Raw genomic sequence first — 17957 nt, forward strand, 5'->3', positions numbered from 1 at the left:
AGATTACAGTATAGAGAATAATCCTAATCCATCAAAGTGACTTGGATCTTTTGAACTTTGCATCAAATGACCTCTATAATTATGACCTATATTTGAATAATACTTAAAATATAAATTGATATGGCGTCATAAAAAAGAGTAACAAAATACAAAAAATTGTGTGTTGAAATTTTTGTTTAAGATATTTGCGCATATTCACGCTAATATCCGTAATAAACGCATTTAACAGGTGTGGGTTAAAATCCGGGGCATGCACTCCAATTTGTCAGTTGTATGCATTTCAAGATATTAAATATCACAAACGGTGAAGGAAAAATATCATAAGAACCTGCATACCAGAAAATTTACTTAATTCTCTGCGTGTTTGAAGTTTGCCAATCCGCATTGAGCCAGCGTGGTGGACTATTGGCCTAAACCCTCTGATTCTTAGAGGAGACTCGAGCTTAGCAGTGATCCGAATATGGGTTGATTATGATGAATGATAATGCGGTATTATACAAGAATAAGCATAGTTTGAAGTAGTTCCCATATTTTTATAACAATATTAATCTTGACTAATATTCCTTATTCCGCTTCAAATTAAACGAAAGGCCCGAGTTAAGAATGTAAATAAAAAAAAAACAACAGTTAATAGTAAAATAAAATACTGATTGCGAAATAATTTAGTAAGCTTGTTGCAATCAATCACAATCTCATGAAATCGTTTGCAACAAATTGAAACAAAAAACAGCCGTGTTTTTGTACATACTCGTATATTGAATTTAATGTGATAACAGAAAAAAATGTATTTTTGATGATAAATTTCACACTTGAAAATATAATCTGCTCGAGTCTCGATCACAAGAAACAAACAGATATTCCTGTTGAAGTATTCGGCCTGGTTTGATATAATAGTAGATTGTTATACAAGGGGCTAAAAAGACCCATTATATATTATAATTTAGCCTAAATAGAAACCGAGTTTATAATGGGTTTAGCCCCACGTGTTACACTCTGCTTTTCACTACGATTGCGAGAAAATAAAATAGTTTAGTACAATATTCAATGATTTATTTTAATTGAAAATTAAATATACAAAGTCTACAATTTTGGATATTAAGGGAGATGCTTTTACCCAGTAACATAATTCCCGACTACTGTGAAGATGAATAATAAGTATTTAAGATAAACGTCGGAGATAATAGTTTAAAAAATTCCTTTCGTAAGTGAATCCATTCGTTGTTGTTTTCTCCACTTATTAAATTTTTCGTAAGTAAGTACCTATTTAAGTAAATGCGGCTCGACTTTGATGGTAACAGATTGAAAATTTCATCCATCTCCAAATTAGGATCACCATTCTCACTAGATAAAGACAATAATAACAATTATTGTTGAAAAATATGTAAGTTACGGTCACAAATTTACAATGAATTTCTGAAAAAAATCAAGTGTGTATTATTCACGCCAATTGTTTTTTAAATTCTCGCTTTTTAATTTTATTTTTTTCACATAAGAAAGAGGCAAAGGTACACCGTAAAGGATGTCCCATGTCTTCAAATCTCGCTCTATTCGCAACTCAATAAAAAATAAATAAAAAAATAAACACATTCCACATACAAGAACGCTGCATTTCATTCTAATTTAAAGTTTTTTATTTATTTTTCAAAACAATCAGTGCCTTACCTATAATGATTCTATTTTCGAATAAAACCTCCTCCGTTTTATAGTAGGCTAGTACTTGGCTAGTACTCGTAACAGACAAGAATTAAAAAACAAAATTACTTTAGCCCCTAGAGGCTAATATGCTTGTTTAGCCCCGTTGTGGAGTGGTAATATGACAGTGTTTTTGAGCAAGAGTAGTGAAAAAATTATTACCACCATAACCACGATATTGAAGATGATGATCAACACACGGCTGAAATTGAAAACCAACTATTTTAAAGTCAGTCTAAGAAAGTAAAAACATAGTATATCGACTTTCCTAAGTTCTATATCCCATTCGAATATAAAACAGTATGTAAGCTGAAATTGTCCTAATGATGATGAAATTATATAAAATCAATATTGGTATCAGATAAAAAAATATTAGGTATTTTGATAAGCAATACTGTTCCAGTAGACAGATATAAAACACGCGTAAAATAATACGAATAGACTCAGACATGATTGTTTTGAGAAAGTGGTATAAAACAACAGCCTGCTGGATAAAGATTGCATTTCGGTTTAGTTTGTGAAGTTTTTTTGTTATTAAGAGTATAAAAATATAGCGTGAATCATTATACTCGTATATAAATACGAGTAATTTTACTTTTTGGATCGCTGGTTTTGAGAACGAGGTAAGTTTTCTTTTATGATTAACTTGCAATATTTAGTTTTCAAATATATAAGTAGAACAGAAGCAACCTGTGCATACATTAATGGAAGCTTATACTCGTAGCTTATACTGGTATGTTTAAGAATAACTTCATTTTTCGCGAAAAACTAACGAATGGTAGTGCCATATAGGAGTGGCAATAAGCCTTCAGCGTTTTGACACCGGAGACTAATATAATGTTGTTCTATAATAGATGTATTGCTTAGCTATAATTTACTCGACTGTTTAGCACAGATTTGTTAGTTTTTTGCTGAATATAATTTATCATAAATTAAATAATGATGTTTATTTTTCAACTTGATATAGCCGCCGATTTTTGAATGTTTTATTTTTCAGATGATTGTCTTCCTAATCTGGTGCAGCGTGCTTATAGCGTTGCTAACATTGTACTTTCGAAAGATTTACTCAAGATTCAGTGATCATGGTGTCAATAACCCCAAAGTTGTTCCCCTTTTCGGGAATATGTCGAGGCTGTTTTGGGGTATTGACAATTTCACCGCAGATCTGGAGGTGTACTACAACAATTTCCCTGGAGATAGGTTAGTGTTTTTTTGATTATTTATATACTTGTAGCAGTTGACGGAATAAGCGGTGCTTTTTCGATCGTGTACCTGATGCTAAGTGGGAAATCATTGCCTATTACAGTGCAAATCCTTGAGAAGCATGCAATGCATGGCATGGCAAAATATATCCTACAGTACTCTGCCCTGTCCTCATTGTCTTTGGTGTTAAGCCTTATAGGTCTATAATTTGATCGACAACCACACTCTGCACGACAAAACGCCGTAATGCTAAGAGCTCTACTAAAGCTATTTAATAATATGTATTTTGCATTAAATTGTTAAATTTTCATCATATCCTATGTGCGCTTATAAAACAGCTTAATGTTTGATATTTTCATCTTTTACTTTAAAAACTTATGAACAACAAATATTTTGTTATTAATATTTTGAATTAATTTCCCGTTAAATTTGCGTTCATTCTTACAGATTCGTGGGCAAATATGAATTTTTAAGGCCAGTTATAATGGTTAGAGATTTGGATTTAGTGAAAAAAATTGCAATCAAAGATTTTGAGCACTTCCTAGATCACAGGACTTTTACAGATGAAAAAGTTGATCAGCTGTTTTCAAGAAACCTGATATCTCTAAAAGGTAGATTTTATATTTATTTAAGAGTAATATTTATAACCAAACACTATGCGTTAATAACGGAAGTAATCCAAATATCGAATACAGTAGTAAATATTTTTAGGTCAAGAATGGAAAGACATGCGATCGAGTTTGAGCCCAGCATTTACAAGTTCAAAGATAAAGCTGATGGTCCCCTTTATGGAAGAAGTTGGAGAACAGATGATGCGCGCTCTGAAAAAGAAAATCAGTGAATCTGCAAGTAAGTAATAGTTATCATCGTCATCAACATCATCATCATCATCATCGTCACCATCATCGTCATCATCGTTGTCATTATCATCATCACCGTCATCATCATCATCCATCATGATATTATTATGCATCTTATTCATAAAATCTCTGCATCGCTTGGCGATACATTTTTGCAGGTAGGATGACAACTAACTTCAGCTGCAACATACCGCCAGACTGGACCAATGTAGAAAGAATAGAATATAATTGACTAATTTAACATAACTCTCTGTTGATAACTAAAATATTACCTATCACAGTTGACAAAGAGTTCGGACAATTATACTTTTAATAACTTTAAATGTAATTAGATGGTGCTGTGGATATCGATTGCAAAGATTTGACATCACGTTATGCCAACGACGTAATAGCCTCTGTCGCCTTCGGACTGAAAGTGGACTCCCATACGGATGAAAAGAATCAGTTCTATGAAATGGGAAAAGTAGTTACAGGCACTGGCCTCAGGCAGATCCTTATATTTCTACTTATGTCAACTTGTCCTCCCATTGCCAGCGTAAGTTAATTATTTGCTCAGAAATTCTCAATTATTCAAGTATTATTTCATATTTGCTCTTTTCTGCAAGTCTAAGTTACATTTATGACCTTTATATCTTTCCAGATATTTAAGCTTACACTATATCCTAAAGAAGTTAAGGACTTCTTTGTGAATTTGGTTTTGAATACCATGAAAGACAGGGAGTCACGCAATATTATTAGACCAGATATGATTCATCTCCTTATGGAGGCGAAAAAAGGTATTAATTTAATGAGTTAACTTTTTCCGTTATTATTCCTATTATTTTTCCACAATTATTGTTTCAAAGATAAAACCAATTCTAATGCAATTTTTACAGGTCAACTGTATCATGATGACAAAAATATTTCCGAAAATGTTAATAGTGACAAAGATGCTGGCTTCGCAACGGTGGAAGAATCAACAATTGAAAAGAAGAATGTAAACAGAGGTTTGGTTTTCAGATTTCTGCAGCTCCTACTGAAATATAACATTCAAAATTCTGGAATTCTTAAAGAACCAACGCAACAATCTAATAATTGAAAAAGTTTTCCTTTATTTAATTGAATTTGTTCTTTTATTAATTAAAATTAAATGCATTAAAGTTGCACTTATTTCCGTTATAGGAAACCCAAAACTTGATGATTAGGTTTCTAAAATATTTCTTTTTATTTAAAAATTTTTAGTTACTAAGATAAGAAATGAAATAAAACTGTTAGTATACTTAAAATAATATCTAAGGTAATATTTAAGATGTTTCTTTTTAAAAACGTTAGTATTTTTAATTCGTTTCAGTCTGGTCAGATATGGATTTAGTCGCACAAGCTACGCTTTTCTTCAGCGCTGGTTTCGAAACAGTGTCAACGAGCATGGCCTTTTCGTTACATGAACTAGCTCTTCACCCAGACGTTCAGGAGCGACTTTATAAAGAAATCAAAAATAATCATGTCAAAAATGGTGGCAAGCTGAGTTACGCAATTATACAGAACATGACGTACTTAGATATGGTAGTTTCTGGTAAAATTCTTTTCACATTCATTCTTTAAAGCTTTTAATTTTTAGACTATCAAACTACTAAACATAACATTAACATACTACAATTACAAACCACAAACTATAATAAATAACTACAAAGGTATCATTTAGATAACAAGATGCATGGGAATTATTTATAATCTTAGCAAGGGGTCTGTCCAATAATATGAATTTTGGAAAGAGTGGTATCTGCATAGATTTAAGAGATGGAATTTAAAAGATCGGTTGTTGTCGATGATCTTGATGCAATTAAAAAACACATTTAGAGAAGATAAGGCCAATCACGTAATAATTTTCGTCCTCAGATTACATTTTTTATTACAATTTTATCGAAAATTACAATTTTTGACATGTTTGTTTTTATGAAAGATAGACTTTCGCTTGACTACAATCATGCCTGTTGTCAAGCAGTATGGCGCGCTTCGCTAGTAGATGCCTATTCACTCTTGCCTTGAATATGTTTAAATTATCAGGAGTAAAATTGATGAAATTGAAGTAGCCCTGAAAATTCATTGGAATGTGACTTTGAAAACTAAAATAACCCTAATTTCTTAGTTTCGATAGATCGTTTTAAATCTTAAGAGTTTATTCTTAATTATAAGGTGTATAAATTATTATATAGATATTGTTTTAAATTTTATTACTTCATTTGCAGAAGTATTAAGGATATGGCCTCCAGGCTCGGCCTTAGATAGAGTTTGTGTTAAGGACTACAATTTGGGTAAACCTAATGACAAATCTACCGAAGATTACATTGTACGTATAAGTTATTTTAGAATCTTTGCATTGGTATTATTAATTGGTAATTTATGACCTGTAAGTTTCTTGTAAATCGATTGTTATAGATTCGAAAAGGAGAAAATCTTTGGGTTCCAGCGTGGTGCTTCCATCGTGATCCCAAATATTTTCCAGATCCTGAACGATTTGATCCCGAACGTTTTTCCGATGAGAATAAACACCTAATTAACTCTATTGCGTATATGCCTTTTGGGCTGGGCCCAAGAAATTGTATTGGTAAGTACTAAAGTGTACTATTTAAATCTATAATTACCTATTGTTGTTATTATTACACAATAATGTAATATAGTTTAATCAAAAATGATAAATTGTGATTACGTTTTGCTATCATATCTAACACGTGTTTCGTCTTTATTTCTATTTTGCACATATTAAGTTCTATTTTTTCTGCTATTTAATACTTTTTTTTTGTAGAAAGTACAAGGACATACTTATCTATGTCTATTTAATGCTTGTGATGTTAATAATGTACGGATGTAAAGAATAGGAGGCCTTCCCTTTCGATTCGATATGATATTTGAATCTTTAAATCTTCAAATAAATTCTTTAAATCGTTGTTTATTTATTTTTAATTGCTGTTGAATGCGATGCGAGATAAATCGCTTATATTATGAGTATCTTGGCAACGCCCACCTATTGCCCCACCTACTTTTTGGTCTATAAAAGACGAAGCAAACGACACTTTGCAATTGCACGTTGTAGAGTCAACATCTCCTGAGGATGCTCCGGTTTCGGGGTGAAACGTACGTAGAGAGTATTTTGTCGGACCTGGGTGACGTTGTCGCATGGGTTCGCCGAATTTTCGCGGATGATAGCAAAATAAATAAATCATTATATAATCATGCTGTTTAATGTTTATAATATGTTTCTGATATTTTTTCATTTGAGCAATTTCTTTTTCTTTTTCAGGTTCTCGATTTGCGTTATGCGAGTTAAAGGTCCTATTGTATCAGATCTTGTTGCACATCGAAGTGTCACCGTCGGTGAAGACCCAGCTTCCGTCACGATTGTCCATAGAATCTTTTAATCCTCGTCTTGTAGGAGGTCACTGGTTGACATTCAAATTACGAGCTTGAGAGACCTTTTACTTTTGATCGTTTTTTGTTCCTGTAATTATTTAGATTATAGTGTTGTTTATTGAATGTTATAGATTTAAATTATTTATAACAATTCAAATTTTAATAATTCTGTTATAATAAAATATTATTTTTTTTATCATTATAGTTTTTTATTTCCTAAATTATTTATTTAAAAAAACCCATAGCTTGTATTAGACGACTTCCTTCAAATGATGATGTTGAAACTAAACCATATGGTATTTATACCATCCTCATTAATATTAATGCATATAGACACATTAATATTACTTATTGAAAATGAACTCTGTCCGTTAGTTATTTTTTTACACCGCGATTGATTTTGATGAATTTTAATAGACAACAATAAATAAAACTTGAAAGAGTCCAATAAAAGTATACAAACAAACTTTTGGATATTATCCTACTTAAGAATTTAGATGGATTGATTATGTCGAAATAGGAGAGCAAAATTTGCATTTCTCTGGTAAACAGACTGAGAAAACATTTTTTTTTAATGTGAATAAGCTGAAGAAGCAGCAACTAGTAACGAATCAGTACATTACGATAAAAATATACTACCCATCCTGGCAAATTATGTTGCCGGGTACGAATTGCTCCGAATATGTTTCGATAATTTGAAACATCCTCTTCCGCTGTGTGGTATCGTATCTCGTACCAGTGGCACGTATCGTCGTTCGTCAAACTTATCTTAGAATCACGACGCAGTTCAGTGTCAATAGATATAGAGATTTGTTGAAAACTTTGAACGTAGGATTGAGCAGTGTTAAAACCAAGTAAGTTTTGTAACTTTAAACGTACCGTATAATACGTATAAAGCAAATTACCTATATTCCGTGGTTTTTACACACCCAAGTTATCATTTTATAATACATTTTTAACAATCGCTAGATGCAAGTAGCTATTTATATATCGTAATATTTCATTTCACTTAAAACAGCGAAAAATATCCTTCATTAAGATGTATTAATTTATAATATTTAGGACATACTGCCTAGGAATATTTCTGTAAAGTGCTATGCTTCCTTCACCTATCAGATCTTCATCTCGGAGGCAGACATTTTCAACGTAAAATTACAATAACAGTTTTTTTGTTTTTTTTTTACAAGTTAGCCCTTGACTACAATCTCACCTGATGGTAAGTGATGATGCAGTCTAAGATGGAAGCGGGCTAACTTGTTAGGAGGAGGATGAAAATCTACACCCCTTTCGGTTTCTACACGGCATCGTACTGGAACGCTAAATCGCTTGGCGGTACGTCTTTGCCGGTAGGGTGGTAACAACAGTATTGCGTACATTGCATGTCATCTCGATAATGTTGTTGATAATCGAAAGTTTTTAAATATTTCCTAACGAGGCCTTAATGTTTATGTACTCGTATACTGAAGATGAATTAAATTTATTACATGTACTATACATGGTAATTATGTAACGACAATTACGAGTTCTGGTACCACTAGTGGTTGTGCAGCCATAATCAATCATTTTTTGAGCCTCCTTAGAACCTCCTTAGCCTCCAGCCACTTAGTATAATTACTTTAGTTTCGTATTCATTCATTCAATTAACACAAGAGTTGTGGTTTATATTGATTATTCTGTCCCTATCTTACTTCATATACTGCTGGCCATAGGTCTTTTATAAGGACTTCCACATATCACGGTCATCCGACGACTTGATGACTTCGGGCGGTCGACCAACACTGCGTTTTCCGGATTCTGAGGTTTCTTAAGGAGATTCCTTATTAGGCCCATAGTCATAGATCCTCAAGTTCCAGATTCAAAAGTCCGATGGTAATTGTTTACAGTTTTAAACTTTCTTTTACAGAAGATGTTCTTCTTGATATGGTCCGTCGTGCTTCTAGCAGTGTTTATACTCCAACTATACAAGAGTTATTCAAGATTCAGCGATTATGGTGTCAGGCACCATACTGTTGTTCCGTTCTTGGGCAACATGGCAAGGCTAATTTTTCGCATAGACAACTTTAACAACGATATAGACAGATACTACTACGGTTTCCCCGATGAAAGGTTAGTTTATCTAACGTCATCTTATCTAAAAATGATAAAACCTTAGACCATGGGACCTACATTTATTTATTAGGTTATGACTGCTAATCTTATAAGGAAATTAAATTTACAGATTTGATATACGTACATACTCCAGCGAACATTTGATTATGAAGATATATTACTAGCAGAACCTCGCGGTTTAACCCGCTTAGTTAGTAAAAATACAAATCTTTCTTTTTTTATATTATACACTTTACTTTATAATTGAACTTTTTAAAAAAGTTCAAACTCTTTATAAGAATCATTGCAGGTTTGTGGGAAAGTATGAATTTTTGAAACCAGTCATAGTTGTAAAAGACTTAGAATTGATGAAAAAAATTACAATCAAGGACTTTGAACACTTTGTCGACCACCGAAATTTTACGGACGAAAAAGTTGAGCCACTATTTGGACGAAGCTTGTTCTCTTTAAAAGGTATTTGACACTAGATGAAATATTATAATATTGATATTACCTGAATATTAAAAAACCTCCACCTTTCATCCAGCTCCATCATTATTAAATTTAGTGAAATTAATAAGTAAAACAAAATTTAATGAATAACAAAATTGGAATTTTAGGACAAGAATGGAAAGATATGAGAACAACTTTAAGTCCAGCGTTTACGAGCTCAAAGATAAAGCTGATGGTGCCTTTTATGGAAGAAGTTGGGCAGCAAATGATACGAGCATTGAAAAACAGGTTCAAAGAGTCCAATAGTACGTAATTTATGGTCTTTGTTTATAGTGTTTTAAAGTATATTATCAATATCATTATTTAATAGTTCTACTACAGAGCCAGGACTTTATTGAAGAAAAATATGGAGCTACCAGGCTGTACCAATGCGGGTCGGTACTTGGTAGGCTTATTGTAATATTGATTGACTCTTTAACGAGCACTATCAGTTTTGTTGTAAGATGAGATAAGTCGTCTATCTAGGGCACGTGCGATGTCATGAGAGATACGAGCTCCTACAACTCATCTTAATGGGAAAGGTTGCCGGTAGAGGAGGCGTTGGTCCCAGAAAAATCTTGGTAGAGGAATACAGATAGAAGACCAGGATCGCGAGTGCCGCATAATTATTTAACCTCGTGTAAGATTTTGCGGAGTTTACGAATTTGGAGGGCGATTCCGCTATTTTGTACTCGTCGATGTAATATTCGCCTATAACAAGTTTTATTAGAATTTGAACTTTATTTATATGGGATGCCTAAAATAAAATGTCACTAACAACGAAATTTCCCTGGAAATCAGCTATGTCACAGCGCAGACTGCCAACCTTCGCTAGTCGAAGAGGCACTCAAAGAAGAAGATTAGATAATAATGAAAATTACCGTCACCGAGGAAGTGTAACATCACCTGCTTTCTCACTTTATGTTGAGGTTTTTTACTAAAAGTTTCTTGGAAGAAAGAAAAGTTTAGTAGCATTTTTAGCCCAACCCAGGAATTCGTAAACCGAACCCACATAAATTAATAAAGTAATAACCTACTGATAAAGTATTGTTAAATTGTAATTATTTTGTAGCTGGCTCTATTGACATCGACTGCAAAGATCTGACGTCACGCTATACTAATGACGTCATTGCTTCTGTCGCTTTCGGGCTGAAGGTGGACTCACATGCTGACAAAAACAATAAATTCTTTGAAATGGGGAAGAAAGCTACAAGTTTCCAACTCAGATTTGTTTTGGTGTTCTTCATGAATTCTGCTTGTCCTGCCATCGCTAGAGTAAGTTCTATCCAAAAAATATTCCGTGGATTTTAATAGATAAAAAATTATGTTAGTAATAAGATTACGAATAAGTATTTTTATGATCATTTATACCCCCTACTCATGGTCCCTACCCTTTAACATCAGGGTGTTTTTGTTATTACCTAGTAATATCCTATAGTTATCTTGGATTATCTTGGATTGATTGATACTCATGGTTACCGACCTTGGCTCTAGTCTGTCATCTTCAAAGGCGTATATAATCACTACGTTCGGGCTGAACTAAAAAATAAAAAAAGACCTTTACGCCGTCGGTCTGTCTGTACACGATAAACTCTAAAACTGTTGAACAGGTTTTCATGCGGTTTTTGCCAATATCTGGATAGATAGCTGTTACCGAAAACTCTATGATATAATCCTTTAAAATAATAGCCAATAATTATTTTATACTAATATTATAAAAAGTTAAACTTTTGTGGTATTGTAGGGGGTAATATTTTCTGGACCTACTAAACTGTTTTAGAAAAAGAAATACCACTAGAAAGCTACGTTATTTGTGAGTCTCATAGGCTAAATTAAATTACCATAGCCCTGTTAATTTGTAATTTATTTCAGTTATTGGGGCTTACTATGATTTCGAATGAATTTAACAATTTCATTTCCAACTTGTTTGTAAATACAATGAAAGATAGAGAGACAAAGCACATCCTTAGAAACGACATGATACATCTTCTCTTACAGGCGAAAAAAGGTAGGTTTTTTAGTTTTCTAAAAAAAAGCTCAAAAATGGCGTGTTTGCTGCATAAAAACAGTGAGTAAAAGTGGTGTTCATTACATTATATTGTTCTTGGTTTTTTTTATATCACACTATGTATGAAGGAGATGGTCTGGTAGGTAAATGAGAAATATAATAAAATTGTAAAATCTTGTATTTTTCGATGGCTAGATGAAAATTCATGTATGTCACACGAGAGCAAAGTAGGTAATTTTCTTCATGCGCCTTTGGATTCGATCCACCTTGATTCAAACTCGGCACTTGCAGCGAAAATGACCCTTGCTTGCTTGAACAAATAACTATTTACATACTAGCTTAAAAGGCTTTCTTTATTGCTCAACAATACATATATTTTACACGTTCGTTTTGAAATTTATATCTATGACATGACGTCAATTGTTTTAGGTCAACTTTCTCATGACGACAAAAATACTTCCGATATTGACGACAGCGGTAGAGGTGCTGGGTTTGCAACGGTGGAAGAATTATCCGTTGGAAAGAAGACTGTAAATAGAGGTTTGTTTTTTGGATATTGCATAAATTTATATCCTTTTATCACACAAAAATATATCACTAAAGAAAAAGTTTGTGTGTACTTACAGACAAAGCGTGAATGTGTGTGTATGTTTGATAATCCTTTACTCAAACAGAATTGATTTGGCTGAGATTTGGAATGGAAATAGATTTTATCCTGGACAAATTCATGGTTTACGTGGAATTTGTGAATGGAGTCGTGGTCTTCTGCTAAATTTAGTTCCTGCGCAAATAAAGGATGAAAGTTTGTGGTGGAAAAAAAAAGTACTTATGTTAAATGTATAATATTTTTAAGTGTAGTTATGGCCATACTACATCACACTTTAAAAATAAACACCAATAAGATTGGCTAAGTAACCTAACCTAACCTTTATCTAAAAATAATAACAACAAAATATAAGAGTATTGTCATCAACAAAAGTAATAATTCCACCATTTATCAAATTCAAAGGTTGCAAAGTTGATTTATATAGATAAGGAACAACATTGGGCCTAGAATGCTTCCCTGTGAGACCCTGTGAATGATAGTAGGGTAGTGATTTACTGATGTGATCTCCATTTAAAAAGTAAAAGTGAAAGGTACACGAAATATCCAAAACTGCTTGAGTTACAAATATTATAAGCAGGAAAATAGTAGTTAGTAGATATCTACTGAACATAATTTGCGATAGGACCGGATTAGGGAGGTCTAACATTGGACAATGTCGCGGGTGTCCACACAATTTTAAAATTAATGTTTTTCTTATTTCAGTTTGGAGCGACAAAGACCTGATAGCACAAGCCATGCTTTTCTTCATCGCTGGCTTCGAAGCGATTTCAATAAGCATATGCTTCGTGTTACACGAACTGGCCCTCCACCCTGATGTACAGGAGAGACTTTACAAGGAGGTCAAAGAGCATGATATTGAAAACGGCGGCAAGCTGGACTATACGGCCATACACAAGATGACGTATCTAGATATGGTTGTCTCTGGTAAGATAATGAAAAATTTAAGCATCATAACATAACTATATATATAAATAAACGTAAAAACCTTGCACTTGAATTACACAACAAGGAAAGATTTTGTAGTTTTAAAGGTGTAATTTATTAATGACAAAGACGCTTGGAGGCAATTGGATCGGTTTTCATCTTCACACAAGAAGTGGAATTAATAATTTTATGTAATGATAATAAATATACAGTTAAGTATGTTGATCTTAAAGTTTGTTACCGGTTCTTATTAGTAGAACCAGATTTCCAAACTGATGGTGGAGTTTACAAAAATATTCGAACTTGAAATTTCAAATAAACAAAATCTGATTTAAAAGAAGAAGAACAAGAAAAGTAGTAAAGTACTTTATTGCACACAATGTAAAACAAAGAAATAATTAAAAAAGAATAATTAAAACTAAAAATTAGCATGCACAGGTGGCCTTATAACCAATCTCTAACAGGCAACCCTTAATGACAGGATTTTGATTATTTTTTTAACATTATTAAAAACCGTATCACCGAGTATTCTGCGTGGTCGATTTTCAAAATATGGGTGCACAATTATTATGAATACTCAAAATATTTTTTATTGCAGAAGTATTAAGGATGTGGCCGCCAACTGCTGCTTTGGACAGAATTTGCGTTAAAGACTACAACATGGGGAAACCTAACGATAAATCTACCCAAGATTATATTGTAAGTAAAAATATTATTACAAGTTATAATGAGAAAATTACAAGTAAAAATTAGAAATCTTCTCGACTGCTATGAACAGCTTATTTAAAGAACAGTGTATGAAATATACTCGTACGTAGAAAATAATCACTTTATGTGACACTATCTTTGCATCGTAATAAAAAAAACCGGAGATAAATATAGAGGTTTTAAGTAGCTAAGAACTATCTCGAACATATTAATTGATTATGAAACACGGCTAAAACTCACGTGATATTACGTCGGAGTATGCCCGACTAGTTTCGAACCCATACGGGGCCCTTAGTCATGAGCTGGTTCTTGCATCGCGGCACGATCCAAACTGCGAAGCGGCTGCGCGACGCGCTGCTGCACGCATTGCGCGCGCGGAGAGGGGTTGAGTGGTGGGGAGTGAAGGTTCCGTTGCACTCTCCTACGGTTCATTCGTGAGTTTTAGCCGTGTTTCATAATCAATTAATATGAATAACACTCACGATAGTTTAAATTCTAAAATCTCGAACATACATACATTTCAGTTTTTAAAAACGAAAAATCGCTTCATCGTCGGTCCTTACGTTTAGATGCTACATGCGCTAGCTAGCCTTCTATGTTTTGTAGACTATGTGATAGACAGCTTATACACACAATACGAGTATGTATTCGTATATTATGTCAAACTTGTAAAATTCCTTTTTTTGTAGTTTACTTCTTGAGAATCCATTTTTCATGTGTAGCCCTCGGTATGAATAAAATATGGGCAGTAAAATTCGATGAACGTATGATAGCGTTACGGTTTTGTGCGCAACCTATTCTGCGCACCTTTCAAATAGGTGTATGCTACGGGGCAACATTCACCTTTTTAGACAGGCGATCTGAAAGAGTAAATTCCATTCGTGCGTCGGACCTGACACACAGTTTTTTGTATCATTGATGTAATTTAACATAGGTATTTGTGACTATAATGTAATCTTCTAATTCCTGTATTATTACTTGATTCAGATACGAAAAGGAGAATCAATCTCTATTCCAACGTGGAGCATTCATTATGATCCCAAATATTTCCCGAACCCTCAAAAATTTGATCCTGAACGGTTCTCAGACGAGAATAAACACCTTATAAACACTACAGCTTATGCGCCTTTTGGACTGGGCCCTAGAAATTGCATTGGTAAGCCTTATGGTATTTTTAGTATATTTTTCTTGTCTCGAGATATGTTAACTATGAAGTTTGGACCATAGCGGCTTTCGGTAGCAGAGTTTGCGTCAACTTAATTTCTCAGAAAGAAAAATTTCTTGTCTTGAAGGTGCACAAATCACAAGTGTTAGGAAACACGAAACACATGTTGGAGCTCTTAAAAATAGTCTGAATGAATGTGATAAGTAGATAATCGCGTAATAAGTAATAAACCGTAAAAATGCAAGATAAAATTAAACTTGCAGCTGGTTTTTAAAGTTCTTATTTTCTGTCTGGGCTGCTCGAAATTTATATCTTGTCTTGTTCAGGTTCCAGGTTCGCCCTGTGTGAGCTGAAGGTGCTATTGTATCAGATCTTGCTGCATGTTGAGTTGTCACCCTCGGCCAAGACCCGACTCCCCGCTAAACTGGCTAAGGGAGCTTTTAACGCTCGCCTTGAAGGAGGACACTGGCTGACATTTAAACTTCGAGATTGATATATTTTTATTCTTATCATAATCTTCACAATAATTAAAAACGATTTTTATTAACAATTAAATTAAAAAAAAAACCGTCTTTTATTTGTTACCCTTAACATGGGTTCACTACCTTTTTTGTCCAAACAAAGCCAGAATTCAAGATGAGTTATATTGCGCAATATTACTATTTATCGATATTATTGACCATATAATATATTTCAGATTTCGCAATCATTGAATTAAAGTTTGCGCGAGCTTTTTTCTTATTGCACCATATTTTTCCATTGCATAGTGTAGGGTCATCAGTCAGTTATGTTTTAGTCTGTGTTCCGTCTTCAAGAGGAATAAACGGGATCGGAAATATTTTACAATTTGTATTATTGTGCAATATTATTTATCTTTTCAACATCATATTAGAGTACAATGAAATATATTGCACAATTGTATTGTACGTCTAGGGGACGTCAAGCAAACTCGTTAAGTTTTATATGACGAGCGTCTCAAAGATTGAAACATCCTATCTCCTACAATCGGGTAAAATTAAGAAGACCCTAAATATGGTAATTTTTGACGGCCTCCGTGGCGCAGTGGTATGCGCGGTGGATATACAAGACGGAGGTCCTGGGTTCGATCCCCGGCTGGTCAGATTGAGATTTTCTTAATTTGTCCAGGTCTGGCTGGTGGGAGGCTTCGGCCGTGGCTAGTTACCACCCTACCGGCAAAGACGTACCGCCAAGCGATTTAGCGTTCCGGTACGATGCCGTGTAGAAACCGAAAGGGGTGTGGATTTTCATCCTTCTCCTAACAAGTTAGCCCGCTTCCATCTTAGACTGCATCATCACTTAGCATCAGGTGAGATTGTAGTCAAGGGCTAACTTGTAAAGAATAAAAAAAAAAAAAAAAAAATGGTACGAGTATAGGTCGAGCCAAACTTACTCGAAGTTTGGCTCGACCTATACTTGTACAACCGCAGCTATTACTGTGCAACCACGTTGATACCGTTCAAAAGTCACCTTAATGTCTCCACGGAAGATCAGCACGGTGTCCTCACGGACACAGTAATATGCTGAGTGGAGGTCCTGTTAGGATCACATCATGATTCATGCCAGTTGTGTCTCCACGTCTATTTTAATTATTATGTTTTTCTCTTTCTTCTGTGTGATGTGAACATAATATTTTAAATGAACTTTTCATTCTTTCTTTTTTTTAACCATACGCATTTCGTGTTCAGAGAGGACTCGAAGTTTGGCGCGATTTATATCATCCTCATAATTTTGCATTTATGATAGTGACCTAATTAAAATAAAAATACTTCTCTTTCTTTCTTTTACTTTTACAAATTGCGTTGTATGATAGCAAGAAAGCAATTTTCGTTGAAGTAGTGAAATGCGTTGCAGATATATTTATCAACATAAGTTGTGATACAAAACAGGTTTGAATGGCGCTTGAAATAATTGTCTGACGCACGGATTGTGTAATTAAAGTTGCCCGTTCACTGTATGTGGTGTATCTATATTAATATTATAAAGAGGTAAAGTTTGTGAGGTTTTTGGGGTAATAATCTCTCTACCTCTAGAGGTACTCAACCGATTTTGAAACTTCTTTTACTAATAGAAAGCCGTGTTAGTTGTGAGTGTCACTTGCGTTATTTTATGTTCGCAATCCCATGGTCACGCGAACTACGAGGGTGAAACTGCGGGGCATCGACACCAGGCAGATCTTCCTCCTTATAGGAATGATGCTTACACCTGCCACCAAAGCTGGTTGGTAGCCTTGGGGCAATAACGTTTGACTCTGGAACAATCACTGTACGATGCTAATGGTAATGACCAGGATCGACGGTTTAACTAGCTTCCGAGGCATGGGTGTGATAGGTACACCACTAAAAAATAAATGGTGTAAAGTTTGTCTGAGATTTTAATAAAATTTCTAAATTCATTTATTTAAAGTAGGCTCAGTTTACAAGCACTTTTGAAACGTCAGTTGACTATTTGTAAAGATTCTACCGGTTCAAAAGGCAGGTTCTGCTGAGAAGAAACCAGCAAGAAACTCAACAGTTGCTCTTTTAAAAAAAATCATAAAATATTATTTACAATTGATGACAACATTAGAATTTCTTATAGTTTTACTTCCTGTGTGAAGTTGGAAGCTGACCCAACGTCCTCCAAGCAGCTTTATCCTTAAGGAACTCATCAATGGTGTAGTAACTTCGAATAAGTAAATGTTTTTGACACATTGCTTAAAGCAATGCAGCTTCATAGTAACACGTGGTCTTGGATGAGTTTTGTCAACAATAAAAAACAAACAAACTAAAAATATCTCTATATACGAGTATATACATTTCGTCG

General features: G+C 33.9%; 1 non-coding gene across 1 annotated transcript; it reads left to right on the plus strand.

Annotated features, from left to right (window-relative positions):
* The first annotated feature begins 2689 nt into the window (after positions 1-2689).
* LOC112053593 (uncharacterized) lies at positions 2690-15693 on the plus strand. The gene is made up of 20 exons (XR_008251280.1): positions 2690-2892; positions 3343-3506; positions 3607-3744; positions 4088-4290; positions 4396-4531; positions 4631-4746; positions 5067-5307; positions 5981-6081; positions 6171-6339; positions 7033-7193; positions 9046-9248; positions 9541-9704; positions 9851-9988; positions 10795-10997; positions 11595-11730; positions 12160-12270; positions 13040-13261; positions 13860-13960; positions 14957-15125; positions 15461-15693. It is a non-coding gene; the product is annotated as an uncharacterized LOC112053593 (transcript).
* Positions 15694-17957: the final 2264 nt, after the last annotated feature.

Source organism: Bicyclus anynana, chromosome 11 (assembly GCF_947172395.1).
Source record: "Bicyclus anynana chromosome 11, ilBicAnyn1.1, whole genome shotgun sequence".
NCBI lineage: Eukaryota > Metazoa > Arthropoda > Insecta > Lepidoptera > Nymphalidae > Bicyclus > Bicyclus anynana.